Source organism: Pristiophorus japonicus, chromosome 28 (assembly GCF_044704955.1).
Source record: "Pristiophorus japonicus isolate sPriJap1 chromosome 28, sPriJap1.hap1, whole genome shotgun sequence".
In the NCBI taxonomy this organism is placed as follows: Eukaryota; Metazoa; Chordata; class Chondrichthyes; family Pristiophoridae; genus Pristiophorus; species Pristiophorus japonicus.
Window position 1 is genome coordinate 14168960 of NC_092004.1, and position 23338 is coordinate 14192297.

Sequence of the window (23338 nt, forward strand, 5' to 3'; positions counted from 1 at the left end):
AACCCGTTGGTGGGCCCAGTGAGATCAGAAAGAGTGTAACCCGGGGCTTGGCCCAGTGGGATCAGACAGAATATAACCCGGGGGTGTGCCCAGTGAGATCAGAGAGTGTGTAACCTGGGGGTGGGACCAGTGAGATCAGACAGTGTGTAATCCGGGGGCCCAGTGAGATCAGAGAGTGTGTAACCCGGGGGTGGGCCCAGTGAGTTCAGACAGTGTGTAAACCGGGGGCCCAGTGAGATCAGACAGTTTGTAACTCAGGGAGGATGGGACCAGTGAGATCAGACAGTGTCTAACCTCGGGGTGGGACCAGTGAGATCAGACAGTGTGTAACCCGGGGATGGGCCCAGTGAGATCAGACAGTGTCTAACCTCGGGGTGGGACCAGTGAGATCAGACAGTGTGTAACCCGGGGGTGGACCCAGTGAGATCAGACAGTGAGTAACCCGGGGGCCCAGTGAGATCAGACAGTGTGTAACCCAGGGGCGGGGCCACTGAGATCATGCAGTGTGTAACCCGGGGGCCCAGTGAGATCAGACAGTGTGTAACCCGGGGGTGGGGTCAGTGAGATCAGACAGTGTGTAACCCGGGGACCCAGTGAGATCAGACAGTGTGTAACCCGGGGGCCCAGTGAGATCAGACAGTGTGTAACTCGGGGGTGGGCCCAGTGAGATCAGACAGTGTGTAACCAAGGGGCGGGCCAGTGAGATCGGACAGTGTGTAACTCGCGGGCGGGAGCAGTGAGATCAGACAGTGTGTAACCCGGGGGTGGGCCCAGTGAGATCATACAGTGTGTAACTCGTGGGTGGGCCCAGTGAGATCAGACAGTATGTAACCCAGGGGTGGGCCAACTGAGATCAGACAGTGTTTAACCCGGGGGCCCAGTGAGATCAGACAGTGTGTAACCCGGGGGCCCAGTGAGATCAGACAGTGTGTAACCCAGGGGCGGGGCCACTGAGATCATACAGTGTGTAACCCATGGGCCGAGTGAGATCAGACAGTGTGTAACCCGGGGGTGGGCCGAGTGAGATCAGAAAGAGTGTAACCCGGATGTCCAGTGAGATCAGACAGTGTATAACCCGGGGATGGGCCCGGTGAGATCAGACAGTGTGTAACCCGGGTGTGGGCCCAGTGAGATCAGGCAGTGTGTAACCCGGGGGCCCAGTGAGATCAGACAGTGTGTAACCCAGGGGCGGGGCCACTGAGATCATACAGTGTGTAACCCATGGGCCGAGTGAGATCAGACAGTGTGTAACACGGGGGTGGGGCCAGTGCGATCAGACAGTGTGTAACCCGGGGACCCAGTGAGATCAGACAGTGTGTAACCCGGGGGCCCAGTGAGATCAGACAGTGTGTAACACGGGGTGGGGCCAGTGAGATCAGACAGTGTGTAACCCGGGGGCGGGAGCAGTGAGATCAGACAGTGTGAAACCCGGGGGTGGGCCCAGTGAGATCAGACAGTGTGTAACTCGTGGGTGGGCCCAGTGAAATCAGACAGTGTGTAACGCAGGGGTGGGCCAAGTGAGATCAGACAGTGTGTAACCCGGGGGCCCAGTGAGATCAGACAGTGTGTAACCCGGGGGTGGGCCCAGTGAGATCATACAGTGTGTAACCCGGTGGTGGGCCCAGTGAGATCAGACAGTGTCTAACCTCGGGGTGGGACCAGTGAGATCAGACAGTGTGTAACCCGGGGATGGGCCCAGTGAGATCAGACAGTGTGTAACCCGGGGGTGGGGTCAGTGAGATCAGACAGTGTGTAACCCGGGGACCCAGTGAGATCAGACAGTGTGTAACCCGGGGGCCCAGTGAGATCAGACAGTGTGTAACTCGGGGGTGGGCCCAGTGAGATCAGACAGTGTGTAACCCAGGGGTCGGCCAAGTGAGATCAGACAGTGTGTAACCCGGGGACCCAGTGAGATCAGACAGTGTGTAACCCGGGGGTGGGTCCAGTGAGATCAGACAGTGTGTAACCTGGGGGTGGGCCCAGTGAGGTCAGACAGTCTGTAACCCAGTGGTGGGCCCAGTGAGATCAGACAGAGTGTAACCCGGGGGTGGGCCCAGTGAGATCAGACAGTGTGTAACCCGGGGGTGGGCCCAGTGAGATCAGACAGTGTGTAACCCGGGGGTGGGCCCAGTGAGATCAGATAGTGTGTATCCCGGGAGTGGGCCCAGTGAGATCAGACACTGAGTAACCTCGGGGTGGGACCAGTGAGAGCAGACAGTGTGTAACCCGGGGGCCCAGGGAGATCAGAGAGTGTGGAACCCGGCGGTGGGCCCAGTGAGATCAGACAGTGTGTAACCCGGGGGTGGGCCCAGTGAGATCAGACAGTGTGTAACATGGGGTTGGGCGCAGTGACATCAGACAGTCTGTAACCCGGGGGTGCGCCCAGTGAGATCAGACAGTGTGTAACCCGTGTGTGGGCCCAGTGAGATCAGACAGTGTGTAACCCAGGGGTGGGCCCAGTGAGATCAGACAGTGTGTAACCCGGGGCCCCAGTGAGTTCAGACAGTGTGTAACCCGGGGGTGGGCCCAGTGAGATCAGACAGTGTGTCACCCGGGGGTGGGCCCAGTGAGATCAGAAAGTCTGTAACCCGTTGGTGGGCCCAGTGAGATCAGAAAGAGTGTAACCCGGGGCTTGGCCCAGTGGGATCAGACAGAATATAACCCGGGGGTGTGCCCAGTGAGATCAGAGAGTGTGTAACCTGGGGGTGGGACCAGTGAGATCAGACAGTGTGTAATCCGGGGGCCCAGTGAGATCAGAGAGTGTGTAACCCGGGGGTGGGCCCAGTGAGTTCAGACAGTGTATAAACCGGGGGCCCAGTGAGATCAGACAGTTTGTAACTCAGGGAGGATGGGACCAGTGAGATCAGACAGTGTCTAACCTCGGGGTGGGACCAGTGAGATCAGACAGTGTGTAACCCGGGGATGGGCCCAGTGAGATCAGACAGTGTCTAACCTCGGGGTGGGACCAGTGAGATCAGACAGTGTGTAACCCGGGGATGGGCCCAGTGAGATCAGACAGTGTGTAACCCAGGGGCGGGCCAGTGAGATCGGACAGTGTGTAACTCGCGGGCGGGAGCAGTGAGATCAGACAGTGTGTAACCCGGGGGTGGGCCCAGTGAGATCATACAGTGTGTAACTCGTGGGTGGGCCCAGTGAGATCAGACAGTATGTAACCCAGGGGTGGGCCAACTGAGATCAGACAGTGTTTAACCCGGGGGCCCAGTGAGATCAGACAGTGTGTAACCCGGGGGCCCAGTGAGATCAGACAGTGTGTAACCCAGGGGCGGGGCCACTGAGATCATACAGTGTGTAACCCATGGGCCGAGTGAGATCAGACAGTGTGTAACCCGGGGGTGGGCCGAGTGAGATCAGAAAGAGTGTAACCCGGATGTCCAGTGAGATCAGACAGTGTATAACCCGGGGATGGGCCCGGTGAGATCAGACAGTGTGTAACCCGGGTGTGGGCCCAGTGAGATCAGGCAGTGTGTAACCCGGGGGCCCAGTGAGATCAGACAGTGTGTAACCCAGGGGCGGGGCCACTGAGATCATACAGTGTGTAACCCATGGGCCGAGTGAGATCAGACAGTGTGTAACACGGGGGTGGGGCCAGTGCGATCAGACAGTGTGTAACCCGGGGACCCAGTGAGATCAGACAGTGTGTAACCCGGGGGCCCAGTGAGATCAGACAGTGTGTAACACGGGGTGGGGCCAGTGAGATCAGACAGTGTGTAACCCGGGGGCGGGAGCAGTGAGATCAGACAGTGTGAAACCCGGGGGTGGGCCCAGTGAGATCAGACAGTGTGTAACTCGTGGGTGGGCCCAGTGAAATCAGACAGTGTGTAACGCAGGGGTGGGCCAAGTGAGATCAGACAGTGTGTAACCCGGGGGCCCAGTGAGATCAGACAGTGTGTAACCCGGGGGTGGGCCCAGTGAGATCATACAGTGTGTAACCCGGTGGTGGGCCCAGTGAGATCAGACAGTGTCTAACCTCGGGGTGGGACCAGTGAGATCAGACAGTGTGTAACCCGGGGATGGGCCCAGTGAGATCAGACAGTGTGTAACCCGGGGGTGGGGTCAGTGAGATCAGACAGTGTGTAACCCGGGGACCCAGTGAGATCAGACAGTGTGTAACCCGGGGGCCCAGTGAGATCAGACAGTGTGTAACTCGGGGGTGGGCCCAGTGAGATCAGACAGTGTGTAACCCAGGGGTCGGCCAAGTGAGATCAGACAGTGTGTAACCCGGGGGCCCAGTGAGATCAGACAGTGTGTAACCCGGGGGTGGGTCCAGTGAGATCAGACAGTGTGTAACCTGGGGGTGGGCCCAGTGAGGTCAGACAGTCTGTAACCCAGTGGTGGGCCCAGTGAGATCAGACAGAGTGTAACCCGGGGGTGGGCCCAGTGAGATCAGACAGTGTGTAACCCGGGGGTGGGCCCAGTGAGATCAGACAGTGTGTAACCCGGGGGTGGGCCCAGTGAGATCAGATAGTGTGTATCCCGGGAGTGGGCCCAGTGAGATCAGACACTGAGTAACCTCGGGGTGGGACCAGTGAGAGCAGACAGTGTGTAACCCGGGGGCCCAGGGAGATCAGAGAGTGTGGAACCCGGCGGTGGGCCCAGTGAGATCAGACAGTGTGTAACCCGGGGGTGGGCCCAGTGAGATCAGACAGTGTGTAACATGGGGTTGGGCGCAGTGACATCAGACAGTCTGTAACCCGGGGGTGCGCCCAGTGAGATCAGACAGTGTGTAACCCGTGTGTGGGCCCAGTGAGATCAGACAGTGTGTAACCCAGGGGTGGGCCCAGTGAGATCAGACAGTGTGTAACCCGGGGCCCCAGTGAGTTCAGACAGTGTGTAACCCGGGGGTGGGCCCAGTGAGATCAGACAGTGTGTCACCCGGGGGTGGGCCCAGTGAGATCAGAAAGTCTGTAACCCGTTGGTGGGCCCAGTGAGATCAGAAAGAGTGTAACCCGGGGCTTGGCCCAGTGGGATCAGACAGAATATAACCCGGGGGTGTGCCCAGTGAGATCAGAGAGTGTGTAACCTGGGGGTGGGACCAGTGAGATCAGACAGTGTGTAATCCGGGGGCCCAGTGAGATCAGAGAGTGTGTAACCCGGGGGTGGGCCCAGTGAGTTCAGACAGTGTATAAACCGGGGGCCCAGTGAGATCAGACAGTTTGTAACTCAGGGAGGATGGGACCAGTGAGATCAGACAGTGTCTAACCTCGGGGTGGGACCAGTGAGATCAGACAGTGTGTAACCCGGGGATGGGCCCAGTGAGATCAGACAGTGTCTAACCTCGGGGTGGGACCAGTGAGATCAGACAGTGTGTAACCCGGGGATGGGCCCAGTGAGATCAGACAGTGTGTAACCCGGGGGTGGACCCAGTGAGATCAGACAGTGAGTAACCCGGGGGCCCAGTGAGATCAGACAGTGTGTAACCCAGGGGCGGGGCCACTGAGATCATGCAGTGTGTAACCCGGGGGCCCAGTGAGATCAGACAGTGTGTAACCCGGGGGTGGGGTCAGTGAGATCAGACAGTGTGTAACCCGGGGACCCAGTGAGATCAGACAGTGTGTAACCCGGGGGCCCAGTGAGATCAGACAGTGTGTAACTCGGGGGTGGGCCCAGTGAGATCAGACAGTGTGTAACCCAGGGGCGGGCCAGTGAGATCGGACAGTGTGTAAGTCGCGGGCGGGAGCAGTGAGATCAGACAGTGTGTAACCCGGGGGTGGGCCCAGTGAGATCAGACAGTGTGTAACTCGTGGGTGGGCCCAGTGAGATCAGACAGTGTGTAACCCAGGGGTGGGCCAACTGAGATCAGACAGTGTTTAACCCGGGGGCCCAGTGAGATCAGACAGTGTGTAACCCGGGGGCCCAGTGAGATCAGACAGTGTGTAACCCGGCGGTGGGTCCAGTGAGGTCAGACAGTGTGTAACCCGGGGGCCCAGTGAGATCAGACAGTGTGTAACCCAGGGGCCCAGTGAGATCAGACAGTGTGTAACCCGGGGGCCCAGTGAGATCAGACAGTGTGTAACCCGGGGGCGGGCCCAGTGAGATCAGACAGTGTGTAACCCGGATGTCCAGTGAGATCAGACAGTGTGTAACCCGGGGATGGGCCTAGTGAAATCAGACAGTGTGTAACCCGGGAGTGGGCCCAGTGAGATCAGACAGTGTGTAACCCGGGGGCCCAGTGAGATCAGACAGTGTGTAACCCAGGGACGGGGCCACTGAGATCATACAGTGTGTAACCCGGGGGCCCAGTGAGATCAGACAGTGTGTAACCCGGGGGTGGGGCCAGTGAGATCAGACAGTGTGTAACCCGGGGACCCAGTGAGATCAGACAGTGTGTAACCCGGGGGCCCAGTGAGATCAGACAGTGTGTAACTCGGGGGTGGGCCCAGCGAGATCAGACAGTGTGTAACCCGGGGGCCCAGTGAGATCAGACAGTGTGTAACTCGGGGGTGGGCGCAGTGAGATCAGACAGTGTGTAACCCGGGGGCCAGTGAGATCAGACAGTGTGTAACCCAGTGGTGGGGCCAGTGAGATCAGACAGTGTGTAACCCGGGGGCCCTGTGAGATCAGACAGTGTGTAACCCGGGGGTGGGCCCAGTGAGATCAGAAAGTGTGTAACCCGGGGGTGGGCCCAGTGAGATCAGACAGTGAGTAACCCGGGGGCCCAGTGAGATCAGACAGTGTGTAACCCGGGGGTGGGCCCAGTGAGATCAGACAGTGTGTAAACCGGGGGTGGGCCCAGTATGATCAGACAGTGTGTAACCCGGGGGCCCAGTGAGATCAGACAGTGTGTAACCCGGGGGCGGGCCCAGTGAGATCAGACAGTGTGTAACCCGGGGGTGGGCCCAGTGAGATCAGACAGTGTGTAACCCGGGGGTGGGGCCAGTGAGATCAGACAGTGTGTAACCCAGGGGTGGGCCCAGTGAGATCAGACAGTGTGTAACCCGGGGGCCCAGTGAGATCAGACAGTGTGTAACCCGGGGGTGGGCCCAGTGAGATCAGACAGTGTGTAACCTGGGGGTGGGCCCAGTGAGATCAGACAGTGTGTAACCCGGGGTGGGCCCAGTGAGATCAAGCAGTGTGTAACCCGGGGGCCCAGTGAGATCAGACAGAGTGTAACCCGGGGTTGGGCCCAGTGGGATCAGATAGGGTGTAACCCTGGGGTGGGCCCAGTGAGATCAAGCAGTGTGTAACCCGGGGGCCCAGTGAGATCAGACAGAGTGTAACCCGGGGGTGGGACCAGTGAGATCAGATAGTGTGTAACTCGGGGGCCCAGAGAGATCAGACAGTGTGTAACCCGGGGGTGGGCCGAGTGAGATCAGAAAGAGTGTAACCCGGATGTCCAGTGAGATCAGACAGTGTATAACCCGGGGATGGGCCCGGTGAGATCAGACAGTGTGTAACCCGGGTGTGGGCCCAGTGAGATCAGGCAGTGTGTAACCCGGGGGCCCAGTGAGATCAGACAGTGTGTAACCCAGGGGCGGGGCCACTGAGATCATACAGTGTGTAACCCATGGGCCGAGTGAGATCAGACAGTGTGTAACACGGGGGTGGGGCCAGTGCGATCAGACAGTGTGTAACCCGGGGACCCAGTGAGATCAGACAGTGTGTAACCCGGGGGCCCAGTGAGATCAGACAGTGTGTAACACGGGGTGGGGCCAGTGAGATCAGACAGTGTGTAACCCGGGGGCGGGAGCAGTGAGATCAGACAGTGTGAAACCCGGGGGTGGGCCCAGTGAGATCAGACAGTGTGTAACTCGTGGGTGGGCCCAGTGAAATCAGACAGTGTGTAACGCAGGGGTGGGCCAAGTGAGATCAGACAGTGTGTAACCCGGGGGCCCAGTGAGATCAGACAGGGTGTAACCCGGGGGTGGGCCCAGTGAGATCATACAGTGTGTAACCCGGTGGTGGGCCCAGTGAGATCAGACAGTGTCTAACCTCGGGGTGGGACCAGTGAGATCAGACAGTGTGTAACCCGGGGATGGGCCCAGTGAGATCAGACAGTGTGTAACCCGGGGGTGGGGTCAGTGAGATCAGACAGTGTGTAACCCGGGGACCCAGTGAGATCAGACAGTGTGTAACCCGGGGGCCCAGTGAGATCAGACAGTGTGTAACTCGGGGGTGGGCCCAGTGAGATCAGACAGTGTGTAACCCAGGGGCGGGCCAGTGAGATCAGACAGTGTGTAACCCGGGGGCCCAGTGAGATCAGACAGTGTGTAACCCGGGGGTGGGTCCAGTGAGATCAGACAGTGTGTAACCTGGGGGTGGGCCCAGTGAGATCGGACAGTGTGTAACTCGTGGGTGGGCCCAGTGAGATCAGACAGTGTGTAACCCAGGGGTGGGCCAAGTGAGATCAGACAGTGTGTAACCCGGGGGCCCAGTGAGATCAGACAGTGTGTAACCCGGGGGTGGATCCAGTGAGATCAGACAGTGTGTAACCTGGGGGTGGGCCCAGTGAGGTCAGACAGTCTGTAACCCAGTGGTGGGCCCAGTGAGATCAGACAGAGTGTAACCCGGGGGTGGGCCCAGTGAGATCAGACAGTGTGTAACCCGGGGGTGGGCCCAGTGAGATCAGACAGTGTGTAACATGGGGTTGGGCGCAGTGACATCAGACAGTCTGTAACCCGGGGGTGGGCCCAGTGAGATCAGACAGTGTGTAACCCGTGTGTGGGCCCAGTGAGATCAGACAGTGTGTAACCCAGGGGTGGGCCCAGTGAGATCAGACAGTGTGTAACCCGGGGCCCCAGTGAGATCAGACAGTGTGTAACCCGGGGGTGGGCCCAGTGAGATCAGACAGTGTGTCACCCGGGGGTGGGCCCAGTGAGATCAGAAAGTCTGTAACCCGTTGGTGGGCCCAGTGAGATCAGAAAGAGTGTAACCCGGGGCTTGGCCCAGTGGGATCAGACAGAATATAACCCGGGGGTGTGCCCAGTGAGATCAGAGAGTGTGTAACCTGGGGGTGGGACCAGTGAGATCAGACAGTGTGTAATCCGGGGGCCCAGTGAGATCAGAGAGTGTGTAACCCGGGGGTGGGCCCAGTGAGTTCAGACAGTGTGTAAACCGGGGGCCCAGTGAGATCAGACAGTTTGTAACTCAGGGAGGATGGGACCAGTGAGATCAGACAGTGTGTAACCCGGGGGTGGGCCCAGTGAGTTCAGACCGCGTGTAACCCGGGGGTGGGCCCAGTGAGATCAGACAGTGTGTAACCCGGGGGCCCAGTGAGATCAGACAGTGTGTAACCCGGGGGTGGGCCCAGTGAGCTCAGACAGTGTGTAAGCCGGGGGCCCAGTGAGATCAGACAGTGTGTAACCCGGGGGCGGGCCCAGTGAGATCAGACAGTGTGTAACCTGGGGGTGGGCCCAGTGAGATCAGACAGTGTGTAACCCGGGGGTGGGCGCAGTGAGATGAGACAGTGTGTAACCCAGGGGTGGGCCCAGTGAGATCAGACAGTGTGTAACCCGGGGGCCCAGTGAGATCAGACAGTGTGTAACCAGGGGGCCCAGTGAGATCAGACAGTGTGTAACCCGGGGGCGGGCCCAGTGAGATCAGACAGTGTGTAACCCGGATGTCCAGTGAGATCAGACAGTGTGTAACCCGGGGATGGGCCCAGTGAAATCAGACAGCGTGTAACCCGGGGGTGGGCCCAGTGAGATCAGACAGTGTGTAACCCGGGGGCCCAGTGAGATAAGACTGTGTGTAACTCAGGGGCGGGGCCACTGAGATCATACAGTGTGTAACCCGGGGGCCCAGTGAGATCAGACAGTGTGTAACCCGGGGGTGGGGCCAGTGAGATCAGACCGTGTGTAACCCGGGGACCCAGTGAGATCAGACAGTGTGTAACCCGGGGGCCCAGTGAGATCAGACAGTGTGTAACTCGGGGGTGGGCCCAGCGAGATCAGACAATGTGTAACCCGGGGGCCCAGTGAGATCAGACAGTGTGTAACTCGGGGGTGGGCCCAGTGAGATCAGACAGTGTGTAACCCGGGGGCCCAGTGAGATCAGACAGTGTGTAACCCAGGGGTGGGGCCAGTGAGATCAGCAGTGTGTAACCCGGGGGCCCAGTGAGATCAGACAGTGTGTAACCCGGGGGTGGGCCCAGTGAGATCAGACAGTGTGTAAACCGGGGGCCCAGTGAGATCAGACAGTGTGTAACCCGGGGGTGGGCCCAGTATGATCAGACAGTGTGTAAGCCGGTGGCCCGCTGAGATCAGACAGTGTGTAACCCGGAGGCGGGCCCAGTGAGATCAGACAGTGTGTAACCCGGGGGTGGGCCCAGTGAGATCAGACAGTGTGTAACCCGGGAGTGGGCCCAGTGAGATCAGACAGTGTGTAACCCAGGGGTGGGCCCAGTGAGATCAGACAGTGTGTAACCCGGGGCCCAGTGAGATCAGACAGTGTGTAACACGGGGTTGGGCCCAGTGAGATCAGACAGTGTGTGACCTGGGGGTGGGCCCAGTGAGATCAGACAGTGTGTAACGCGGGGATGGGCCCAGTGAGATCAGGCAGTGTGTAACCCGGGTGTGGGCCCAGTGAGGTCAGACAGTGTGTAACCCGGGGGCCCAGTGAGATCAGACAGTGTGTAACACGGGGGTGGGCCCAGTGAGATCAGACAGTGTGTAACCCGGGGGTGGGCCCAGTGAGATCAGACAGTGTGTAACTCGTGGGTGGGCTCAGTGAGATCAGACTGTGTGTAACCCATCGGTGGGCCAAGTGAGTTCAGAAAGTGTGTAACCCGGGGGCCCAGTGAGATCAGACAGTGTGTAACCCGGGGGTGGGCCCAGTGAGATCAGACAGTGTGTAACCCTGGGGTGGGCCAGTGAGATCAGACGGTCTGTAACCCAGTGGTGGGCCCAGTGAGATCAGACAGAGTGTAACCCGGGGGTGGGCCCAGTGAGATCAGACACTGTGTAACCCGGGTGTGGGCCCAGTGAGATCAGACAGTGTGTAACCTCGGGGTGGGACCAGTTAGATCAGACAGTGTGTAACCCGGGGGTCCAGTGAGATCAGACAGTGTGTAACCCAGGGACGGGGCCACTGGGATCATACAGTGTGTAACCCGGGGGCCCAGTGAGATCAGACAGTGTGTAACCCGGGGGTGGGGCCAGTGCGATCAGACAGTGTGTAACCCGGGGACCCAGTGAGATCAGACAGAGTGTAACCCGGGGGCCCTGTGAGATCAGACAGTGTGTAACACGGGTGTGGGCCGAGTGAGATCAGACAGTGTGTAACCCAAAAGTGGGCCCAGTGAGATCAGACAGTGTGTAACTTGTGGGTGGGCCCAGTGAGATCAGACAGTGTGTAACCCGGGGCTGGGCCCAGTGGGATCAGACAGAATGTAACCCGGGGATGTGCCCAGTGAGATCAGACAGTGTGTAACCTGGGGGTGGGACCAGTGAGATCAGACAGTGTATAACCCGGGGGCCCAGTGAGATCAGAGATTGTGTAACCCGGGGTTGGGCCCAGTGAGATCAGACAGTGTGTAACCCGGGGGTGGGGCCAGTGAGATCAGACAGTGTGTAACCCAGGGGTGGGCCCAGTGAGATCAGACAGTGTGTAACCCGGGGGCCCAGTGAGATCAGACAGTGTGTAACCCGGGGGTGGGCCCAGTGAGATCAGACAGTGTGTAACCTGGGGGTGGGCCCAGTGAGATCAGACAGTGTGTAACCCGGGGTGGGCCCAGTGAGATCAAGCAGTGTGTAACCCGGGGGCCCAGTGAGATCAGACAGAGTGTAACCCGGGGTTGGGCCCAGTGGGATCAGATAGGGTGTAACCCTGGGGTGGGCCCAGTGAGATCAAGCAGTGTGTAACCCGGGGGCCCAGTGAGATCAGACAGAGTGTAACCCGGGGGTGGGACCAGTGAGATCAGATAGTGTGTAACTCGGGGGCCCAGAGAGATCAGACAGTGTGTAACCCGGGGGTGGGCCGAGTGAGATCAGAAAGAGTGTAACCCGGATGTCCAGTGAGATCAGACAGTGTATAACCCGGGGATGGGCCCGGTGAGATCAGACAGTGTGTAACCCGGGTGTGGGCCCAGTGAGATCAGGCAGTGTGTAACCCGGGGGCCCAGTGAGATCAGACAGTGTGTAACCCAGGGGCGGGGCCACTGAGATCATACAGTGTGTAACCCATGGGCCGAGTGAGATCAGACAGTGTGTAACACGGGGGTGGGGCCAGTGCGATCAGACAGTGTGTAACCCGGGGACCCAGTGAGATCAGACAGTGTGTAACCCGGGGGCCCAGTGAGATCAGACAGTGTGTAACACGGGGTGGGGCCAGTGAGATCAGACAGTGTGTAACCCGGGGGCGGGAGCAGTGAGATCAGACAGTGTGAAACCCGGGGGTGGGCCCAGTGAGATCAGACAGTGTGTAACTCGTGGGTGGGCCCAGTGAAATCAGACAGTGTGTAACGCAGGGGTGGGCCAAGTGAGATCAGACAGTGTGTAACCCGGGGGCCCAGTGAGATCAGACAGGGTGTAACCCGGGGGTGGGCCCAGTGAGATCATACAGTGTGTAACCCGGTGGTGGGCCCAGTGAGATCAGACAGTGTCTAACCTCGGGGTGGGACCAGTGAGATCAGACAGTGTGTAACCCGGGGATGGGCCCAGTGAGATCAGACAGTGTGTAACCCGGGGGTGGGGTCAGTGAGATCAGACAGTGTGTAACCCGGGGACCCAGTGAGATCAGACAGTGTGTAACCCGGGGGCCCAGTGAGATCAGACAGTGTGTAACTCGGGGGTGGGCCCAGTGAGATCAGACAGTGTGTAACCCAGGGGCGGGCCAGTGAGATCAGACAGTGTGTAACCCGGGGGCCCAGTGAGATCAGACAGTGTGTAACCCGGGGGTGGGTCCAGTGAGATCAGACAGTGTGTAACCTGGGGGTGGGCCCAGTGAGATCGGACAGTGTGTAACTCGTGGGTGGGCCCAGTGAGATCAGACAGTGTGTAACCCAGGGGTGGGCCAAGTGAGATCAGACAGTGTGTAACCCGGGGGCCCAGTGAGATCAGACAGTGTGTAACCCGGGGGTGGATCCAGTGAGATCAGACAGTGTGTAACCTGGGGGTGGGCCCAGTGAGGTCAGACAGTCTGTAACCCAGTGGTGGGCCCAGTGAGATCAGACAGAGTGTAACCCGGGGGTGGGCCCAGTGAGATCAGACAGTGTGTAACCCGGGGGTGGGCCCAGTGAGATCAGACAGTGTGTAACATGGGGTTGGGCGCAGTGACATCAGACAGTCTGTAACCCGGGGGTGGGCCCAGTGAGATCAGACAGTGTGTAACCCGTGTGTGGGCCCAGTGAGATCAGACAGTGTGTAACCCAGGGGTGGGCCCAGTGAGATCAGACAGTGTGTAACCCGGGGCCCCAGTGAGATCAGACAGTGTGTAACCCGGGGGTGGGCCCAGTGAGATCAGACAGTGTGTCACCCGGGGGTGGGCCCAGTGAGATCAGAAAGTCTGTAACCCGTTGGTGGGCCCAGTGAGATCAGAAAGAGTGTAACCCGGGGCTTGGCCCAGTGGGATCAGACAGAATATAACCCGGGGGTGTGCCCAGTGAGATCAGAGAGTGTGTAACCTGGGGGTGGGACCAGTGAGATCAGACAGTGTGTAATCCGGGGGCCCAGTGAGATCAGAGAGTGTGTAACCCGGGGGTGGGCCCAGTGAGTTCAGACAGTGTGTAAACCGGGGGCCCAGTGAGATCAGACAGTTTGTAACTCAGGGAGGATGGGACCAGTGAGATCAGACAGTGTGTAACCCGGGGGTGGGCCCAGTGAGTTCAGACCGCGTGTAACCCGGGGGTGGGCCCAGTGAGATCAGACAGTGTGTAACCCGGGGGCCCAGTGAGATCAGACAGTGTGTAACCCGGGGGTGGGCCCAGTGAGCTCAGACAGTGTGTAAGCCGGGGGCCCAGTGAGATCAGACAGTGTGTAACCCGGGGGCGGGCCCAGTGAGATCAGACAGTGTGTAACCTGGGGGTGGGCCCAGTGAGATCAGACAGTGTGTAACCCGGGGGTGGGCGCAGTGAGATGAGACAGTGTGTAACCCAGGGGTGGGCCCAGTGAGATCAGACAGTGTGTAACCCGGGGGCCCAGTGAGATCAGACAGTGTGTAACCAGGGGGCCCAGTGAGATCAGACAGTGTGTAACCCGGGGGCGGGCCCAGTGAGATCAGACAGTGTGTAACCCGGATGTCCAGTGAGATCAGACAGTGTGTAACCCGGGGATGGGCCCAGTGAAATCAGACAGCGTGTAACCCGGGGGTGGGCCCAGTGAGATCAGACAGTGTGTAACCCGGGGGCCCAGTGAGATAAGACTGTGTGTAACTCAGGGGCGGGGCCACTGAGATCATACAGTGTGTAACCCGGGGGCCCAGTGAGATCAGACAGTGTGTAACCCGGGGGTGGGGCCAGTGAGATCAGACCGTGTGTAACCCGGGGACCCAGTGAGATCAGACAGTGTGTAACCCGGGGGCCCAGTGAGATCAGACAGTGTGTAACTCGGGGGTGGGCCCAGCGAGATCAGACAATGTGTAACCCGGGGGCCCAGTGAGATCAGACAGTGTGTAACTCGGGGGTGGGCCCAGTGAGATCAGACAGTGTGTAACCCGGGGGCCCAGTGAGATCAGACAGTGTGTAACCCAGGGGTGGGGCCAGTGAGATCAGCAGTGTGTAACCCGGGGGCCCAGTGAGATCAGACAGTGTGTAACCCGGGGGTGGGCCCAGTGAGATCAGACAGTGTGTAAACCGGGGGCCCAGTGAGATCAGACAGTGTGTAACCCGGGGGTGGGCCCAGTATGATCAGACAGTGTGTAAGCCGGTGGCCCGCTGAGATCAGACAGTGTGTAACCCGGAGGCGGGCCCAGTGAGATCAGACAGTGTGTAACCCGGGGGTGGGCCCAGTGAGATCAGACAGTGTGTAACCCGGGAGTGGGCCCAGTGAGATCAGACAGTGTGTAACCCAGGGGTGGGCCCAGTGAGATCAGACAGTGTGTAACCCGGGGCCCAGTGAGATCAGACAGTGTGTAACACGGGGTTGGGCCCAGTGAGATCAGACAGTGTGTGACCTGGGGGTGGGCCCAGTGAGATCAGACAGTGTGTAACGCGGGGATGGGCCCAGTGAGATCAGGCAGTGTGTAACCCGGGTGTGGGCCCAGTGAGGTCAGACAGTGTGTAACCCGGGGGCCCAGTGAGATCAGACAGTGTGTAACACGGGGGTGGGCCCAGTGAGATCAGACAGTGTGTAACCCGGGGGTGGGCCCAGTGAGATCAGACAGTGTGTAACTCGTGGGTGGGCTCAGTGAGATCAGACTGTGTGTAACCCATCGGTGGGCCAAGTGAGTTCAGAAAGTGTGTAACCCGGGGGCCCAGTGAGATCAGACAGTGTGTAACCCGGGGGTGGGCCCAGTGAGATCAGACAGTGTGTAACCCTGGGGTGGGCCAGTGAGATCAGACGGTCTGTAACCCAGTGGTGGGCCCAGTGAGATCAGACAGAGTGTAACCCGGGGGTGGGCCCAGTGAGATCAGACACTGTGTAACCCGGGTGTGGGCCCAGTGAGATCAGACAGTGTGTAACCTCGGGGTGGGACCAGTTAGATCAGACAGTGTGTAACCCGGGGGTCCAGTGAGATCAGACAGTGTGTAACCCAGGGACGGGGCCACTGGGATCATACAGTGTGTAACCCGGGGGCCCAGTGAGATCAGACAGTGTGTAACCCGGGGGTGGGGCCAGTGCGATCAGACAGTGTGTAACCCGGGGACCCAGTGAGATCAGACAGAGTGTAACCCGGGGGCCCTGTGAGATCAGACAGTGTGTAACACGGGTGTGGGCCGAGTGAGATCAGACAGTGTGTAACCCAAAAGTGGGCCCAGTGAGATCAGACAGTGTGTAACTTGTGGGTGGGCCCAGTGAGATCAGACAGTGTGTAACCCGGGGCTGGGCCCAGTGGGATCAGACAGAATGTAACCCGGGGATGTGCCCAGTGAGATCAGACAGTGTGTAACCTGGGGGTGGGACCAGTGAGATCAGACAGTGTATAACCCGGGGGCCCAGTGAGATCAGAGATTGTGTAACCCGGGGTTGGGCCCAGTGAGTTCAGACAGTGTGTAAACCGGGGGCCCAGTGAGATCAGACAGTTTGTAACTCAGGGAGGATGGGACCAGTGAGATCAGAGAGTGTGTAACCCGGGGGTGGCCCCAGTGAGATCAGACAGTTTGTAACCTGGAGGCCCAGTGAGATCAGACAGTGTGTAACCCGGGGGTGGGTCCAGTGAGCTCAGAGAGTGTGTAACCCGGGGGCCCAGTGAGATCAGACAGTGTGTAACCCGTGGGCGGGCCCAGTGAGATCAGACAGTGTGTAACCCGGGGGTGGGCCCAGTGAGATCAGACAGTGTGAAACCCGGGGGTGGGCCCAGTGAGATCAGACAGTGTGTAACCCAGGGGTCGGCCCAGTGAGATCAGACAGTGTGTAACCCGGGGGCCCAGTGAGATCAGACAGTGTGTAACCCGGGGGTGGGCCCAGTGAGATCAGACAGTGTGTAACCCGGGGGTGGGCCCAGTGAGATCAGACAGTGTGTAACTCGTGGGTGGGCCCAGTGAGATCAGACTGTGTGTAACCCAACGGTGGGCCAAGTGAGATCAGAAAGTCTGTAACCCGGGGGCCCAGTGAGATCAGACAGTGTGTAACCCGGGGGTGGGCCCAGTGAGATCAGACAGTGTGTAACCCTGGGGTGGGCCAGTGAGATCAGACGGTCTGTAACCCAGTGGTGGGCCCAGTGAGATCAGACAGAGTGTAACCCGTGGGTGGGCCCAGTGAGATCAGACACTGTGTAACCCGGGTGTGGGCCCAGTGAGATCAGACAGTGTGTAACCCAGGGACGGGGCCACTGAGATCATACAGTGTGTAACCCGGGGGCCCAGTGAGATCAGACAGTGTGTAACCCGGGGGTGGGGCCAGTGCGATCAGACAGTGTGTAACCCGGGGACCCAGTGAGATCAGACAGAGTGTAAAACGGGGGCCCAGTGAGATCAGACAGTGTGTAACACGGGTGTCGGCCCAGTGAGATCAGACAGTGTGTAACCCGGGGGTGGGCCCAGTGAGATCAGACAGTGTGTAACTCGTGGGTGGGCCCAGTGAGTTCAGACAGTGTATAACCCGGGGCTGGGCCCAGTGGGATCAGACAGAATGTAACCCGGGGGTGTGCCCAGTGAGATCAGACAGTGTGTAACCTGGGGGTGGGACCAGTGAGATCAGACAGTGTATAACCCGGGGGCCCAGTGAGATCAAAGATTGTGTAACCCGGGGTTGGGCCCAGTGAGTTCAGGCAGTGTGTAAACCGGGGGCCCAGTGAGATCAGACAGTTTGTAACTCAGGGAGGATGGGACCAGTGAGATCAGACAGTGTGTAACCCGGGGGTGGGCCCAGTGAGATCAGACAGTGTGTAACCCGGAGGCCCAGTGAGATCAGACAGTGTGTAACCCGGGGGTGGGTCCAGTGAGCTCAGACAGTGTGTAACCCGGGGGCCCAGTGAGATCAGACAGTGTGTAACCCGGGGGCGGGCCCAGTGAGATCAGACAGTGTGTAACCCGGGGGTGGGCCCAGTGAGATCAGACAGTGTGTAACCCGGGTGTGGGCCCAGTGAGATCAGACAGTGTGTAACCCAGGGGTGGGCCCAGTGAGATCAGACAGTGTGTAACCCGAGGTGGGCCCAGTGAGATCAAGCAGTGTGTAACTCGGGGGCCCAGTGAGATCAGACAGAGTGTAACCCGGGGGTGAGCCCAGTGCGATCAGACAGTGTGTAACCCGGGGACCCAGTGAGATCAGACAGAGTGTAACCCGGGGGCCCTGTGAGATCAGACAGTGTGTAACACGGGTGTGGGCCGAGTGAGATCAGACAGTGTGTAACCCAAAAGTGGGCCCAGTGAGATCAGACAGTGTGTAACTTGTGGGTGGGCCCAGTGAGATCAGACAGTGTGTAACCTGGGGGTGGGACCAGTGAGTTCAGACAGTGTATAACCCGGGGGCCCAGTGAGATCAGAGATTGTGTAACCCGGGGTTGGGCCCAGTGAGTTCAGACAGTGTGTAAACCGGGGGCCCAGTGAGATCAGACAGTTTGTAACTCAGGGAGGATGGGACCAGTGAGATCAGAGAGTGTGTAACCCGGGGGTGGCCCCAGTGAGATCAGACAGTGTGTAACCCGGGGGCCCAGTGAGATCAGACAGTGTGTAACCCGTGGGCGGGCCCAGTGAGATCAGACAGTGTGTAACCCGGGGGTGGGCCCAGTGAGATCAGACAGTGTGTAACCCGGGGGTGGGCCCAGTGAGATCAGACAGTGTGTAACCCAGGGGTCGGCCCAGTGAGATCAGACAGTGTGTAACCCGGGGGCCCAGTGAGATCAGACAGTGTGTAACCCGGGGGCGGGCCCAGTGAGATCAGACAGTGTGTAACCCGGATGTCCAGTGAGATCAGACAGTTTGTAACCCGGGGATGGGCCCAGTGAAATCAGACAGTGTGTAATCCGGGGGTGGGCCCAGTGAGATCAGACAGTGTGCAACCCGGGGGCCCAGTGAGATCAGACAGTGTGTAACCCGGGGGTGGGGCCAGTGAGATCAGACAGTGTGTAACCCGGGGAGCCAGTGAGATCAGACAGTGTGTAACCCGGGGGCCCAGTGAGATCAGACAGTGTGTAACTCGGGGGTGGGCCCAGCGAGATCAGACAGTGTGTAACCCGGGGGCCCAGTGAGATCAGACAGTGTGTAACTCGGGGGTGGGCCCAGTGAGATCAGACAGTGTGTAACCCGGGGGCCCAGTGAGATCAGACAGTGTGTAACCCAGGGGTGTGGCCAGTGAGATCAGACAGTGTGTAACCCGGGGGCCCAGTGAGATCAGACAGTGTGTAACCCGGGGGTGGGCCCAGTGAGATCAGACAGTGTGTAACCCGGGGTGGGCCCAGTGAGATCAAGCAGTGTGTAACCCGGGGGCCCAGTGAGATCAGACAGAGTGTAACCCGGAGGTGGGCCCAGTGGGATCAGATAGGTTGTAACCCTGGGGTGGGCCCAGTGAGATCAAGCAGTGTGTAACCCGGGGGCCCAGTGAGATCAGACAGAGTGTAACCCGGGGGTGGGACCAGTGAGATCAGATAGTGTGTAACTCGGGGGCCCAGAGAGATCAGACAGTGTTTAACCCGGGGGTGTGCCCAGTGAGATCAGACAGTGTGTAACCCGGGGGTGGGCCGAGTGGGATCAGAAAGTGTGTAACCCGGATGTCCAGTGAGATCAGACAGTGTGTAACCCGGGGATGGGCCCAGTGAGATCAGACAGTGTGTAACCCGGGTGTGGGCCCAGTGAGGTCAGACAGTGTGTAACCCGGGGGCCCAGTGAGATCAGACAGTGTTTAACCCGGGGGTGGGACCAGTGCGATCAGACAGTGTGTAACCCGGGGACCCAGTGAGATCAGAGAGTGTGTAACCCGGGGGCCCAGTGAGATCAGACAGTGTGTAACACGGGGGTGGGCCCAGTGAGATCAGACAGTGTGTAACCCGGGGGTGGGCCCAGTGAGATCAGACAGTGTGTAACTCGTGGGTGGGCCCAGTGAGATCAGACTGTGTGTAACCCGGGGGCCCAGTGAGATCAGACAGTGTGTAACCCGGGGGTGGGCCCAGTGAGATCAGACAGTGTGTAACCCTGGGGTGGGCCAGTGAGATCAGACGGTCTGTAACCCAGTGGTGGGCCCAGTGAGATCAGACAGAGTGTAACCCGGGGGTGGGCCCAGTGAGATCAGACACTGTGTAACCCGGGTGTGGGCCCAGTGAGATCAGACAGTGTGTAACCTCGGGGTGGGACCAGTGAGATCAGACAGTGTGTAAACCGGGGGCCCAGTGAGATCAGACAGTGTGTAACCCAGGGGCGGGGCCACTGAGATCATACAGTGTGTAACCCGGGGGCCCAGTGAGATCAGACAGTGTGTAACCCGGGGGTGGGGCCAGTGCGATCAGACAGTGTGTAACCCGGGGACCCAGTGAGATCAGACAGAGTGTAAAACGGGGGCCCAGTGAGATCAGACAGTGTGTAACACGGGTGTCGGCCCAGTGAGATCAGACAGTGTGTAACTCGGGGGTGGGCCCAGTGAGATCAGACAGTGTGTAACCCGGGGGCCCAGTGAGATCAGACAGTGTGTAACCCAGGGGTGGGGCCAGTGAGATCAGCAGTGTGTAACCCGGGGGCCCAGTGAGATCAGACAGTGTGTAACCCGGGGGTGGGCCCAGTGAGATCAGACAGTGTGTAACCCGGGGGCCCAGTGAGATCAGACAGTGTGTAACCCGGGGGTGGGCCCAGTATGATCAGACAGTGTGTAAGCCGGTGGCCCAGTGAGATCAGACTTTGTGTAACCCGGGGGCGGGCCTAGTGAGATCAGACAGTGTGTAACCCGGGGGTGGGCCCAGTGAGATCAGACAGTGTGTAACCCGGGAGTGGGCCCAGTGAGATCAGACAGTGTGTAACCCAGGGGTGGGCCCAGTGAGATCAGACAGTGTGTAACCCGGGGCCCAGTGAGATCAGACAGTGTGTAACGCGGGGGTGGGCCCAGTGAGATCAGACAGTGTGTAACCTGGGGGTGGGCCCAGTGAGATCAGACAGTGTGTAACGCGGGGATGGGCCCAGTGAGATCAGACAGTGTGTAACTCGTGGGTGGGCTCAGTGAGATCAGACTGTGTGTAACCCATCGGTGGGCCAAGTGAGTTCAGAAAGTGTGTAACCCGGGGGCCCAGTGAGATCAGACAGTGTGTAACCCGGGGGTGGGCCCAGTGAGATCAGACAGTGTGTAACCCTGGGGTGGGCCAGTGAGATCAGACGGTCTGTAACCCAGTGGTGGGCCCAGTGAGATCAGACAGAGTGTAACCCGGGGGTGGGCCCAGTGAGATCAGACACTGTGTAACCCGGGTGTGGGCCCAGTGAGATCAGAAAGTGTGTAACCTCGGGGTGGGACCAGTGAGATCAGACAGTGTGTAACCCGGGGGTCCAGTGAGATCAGACAGTGTGTAACCCAGGGACGGGGCCACTGAGATCATACAGTGTGTAACCCGGGGGCCCAGTGAGATCAGACAGTGTGTAACCCGGGGGTGGGGCCAGTGCGATCAGACAGTGTGTAACCCGGGGACCCAGTGAGATCAGACAGAGTGTAACCCGGGGGCCCTGTGAGATCAGACAGTGTGTAACACGGGTGTGGGCCGAGTGAGATCAGACAGTGTGTAACCCAAAAGTGGGCCCAGTGAGATCAGACAGTGTGTAACTTGTGGGTGGGCCCAGTGAGATCAGACAGTGTGTAACCCGGGGCTGGGCCCAGTGGGATCAGACAGAATGTAACCCGGGGGTGTGCCCAGTGAGATCAGACAGTGTGTAACCTGGGGGTGGGACCAGTGAGATCAGACAGTGTATAACCCGGGGGCCCAGTGAGATCAGAGATTGTGTAACCCGGGGTTGGGCCCAGTGAGTTCAGACAGTGTGTAAACCGGGGGCCCAGTGAGATCAGACAGTTTGTAACTCAGGGAGGATGGGACCAGTGAGATCAGAGAGTGTGTAACCCGGGGGTGGCCCCAGTGAGATCAGGCAGTGTGTAACCTGGAGGCCCAGTGAGATCAGACAGTGTGTAACCCGGGGGTAGGTCCAGTGAGCTCAGAGAGTGTGTAACCCGGGGGCCCAGTGAGATCAGACAGTGTGTAACCCGTGGGCGGGCCCAGTGAGATCAGACAGTGTGTAACCCGGGGGTGGGCCCAGTGAGATCAGACAGTGTGAAACCCGGGGGTGGGCCCAGTGAGATCAGACAGTGTGTAACCCAGGGGTCGGCCCAGTGAGATCAGACAGTGTGTAACCCGGGGGCCCAGTGAGATCAGACAGTGTGTAACCCGGGGGTGGGCCCAGTGAGATCAGACAGTGTGTAACCCGGGGGTGGGCCCAGTGAGATCAGACAGTGTGTAACTCGTGGGTGGGCCCAGTGAGATCAGACTGTGTGTAACCCAACGGTGGGCCAAGTGAGATCAGAAAGTCTGTAACCCGGGGGCCCAGTGAGATCAGACAGTGTGTAACCCGGGGGTGGGCCCAGTGAGATCAGACAGTGTGTAACCCTGGGGTGGGCCAGTGAGATCAGACGGTCTGTAACCCAGTGGTGGGCCCAGTGAGATCAGACAGAGTGTAACCCGGGGGTGGGCCCAGTGAGATCAGACACTGTGTAACCCGGGTGTGGGCCCAGTGAGATCAGACAGTGTGTAACCTCGGGGTGGGACCAGTGAGATCAGGCAGTGTGTAACCCGGGGGCCCAGTGAGATCAGACAGTGTGTAACCCAGGGACGGGGCCACTGAGATCATACAGTGTGTAACCCGGGGGCCCAGTGAGATCAGACAGTGTGTAACCCGGGGGTGGGGCCAGTGCGATCAGACAGTGTGTAACCCGGGGACCCAGTGAGATCAGACAGAGTGTAAAACGGGGGCCCAGTGAGATCAGACAGTGTGTAACACGGGTGTCGGCCCAGTGAGATCAGACAGTGTGTAACCCGGGGGTGGGCCCAGTGAGATCAGACAGTGTGTAACTCGTGGGTGGGCCCAGTGAGTTCAGACAGTGTATAACCCGGGGGTGGGCCCAGTGGGATCAGACAGAATGTAACCCGGGGGTGTGCCCAGTGAGATCAGACAGTGTGTAACCTGGGGGTGGGACCAGTGAGATCAGACAGTGTATAACCCGGGGGCCCAGTGAGATCAAAGATTGTGTAACCCGGGGTTGGGCCCAGTGAGTTCAGACAGTGTGTAAACCGGGGGCCCAGTGAGATCAGACAGTTTGTAACTCAGGGAGGATGGGACCAGTGAGATCAGACAGTGTGTAACCGGGGGTGGGCCCAGTGAGATCAGACAGTGTGTAACCCGGAGGCCCAGTGAGATCAGACAGTGTGTAACCCGGGGGTGGGTCCAGTGAGCTCAGACAGTGTGTAACCCGGGGGCCCAGTGAGATCAGACAGTGTGTAACCCGGGGGCGGGCCCAGTGAGATCAGACAGTGTGTAACCCGGGGGTGGGCCCAGTGAGATCAGACAGTGTGTAACCCGGGTGTGGGCCCAGTGAGATCAGACAGTGTGTAACCCAGGGGTGGGCCCAGTGAGATCAGACAGTGTGTAACCCGAGGTGGGCCCAGTGAGATCAAGCAGTGTGTAACTCGGGGGCCCAGTGAGATCAGACAGAGTGTAACCCGGGGGTGGGCCCAGTGCGATCAGACAGTGTGTAACCCGGGGACCCAGTGAGATCAGACAGAGTGTAACCCGGGGGCCCTGTGAGATCAGACAGTGTGTAACACGGGTGTG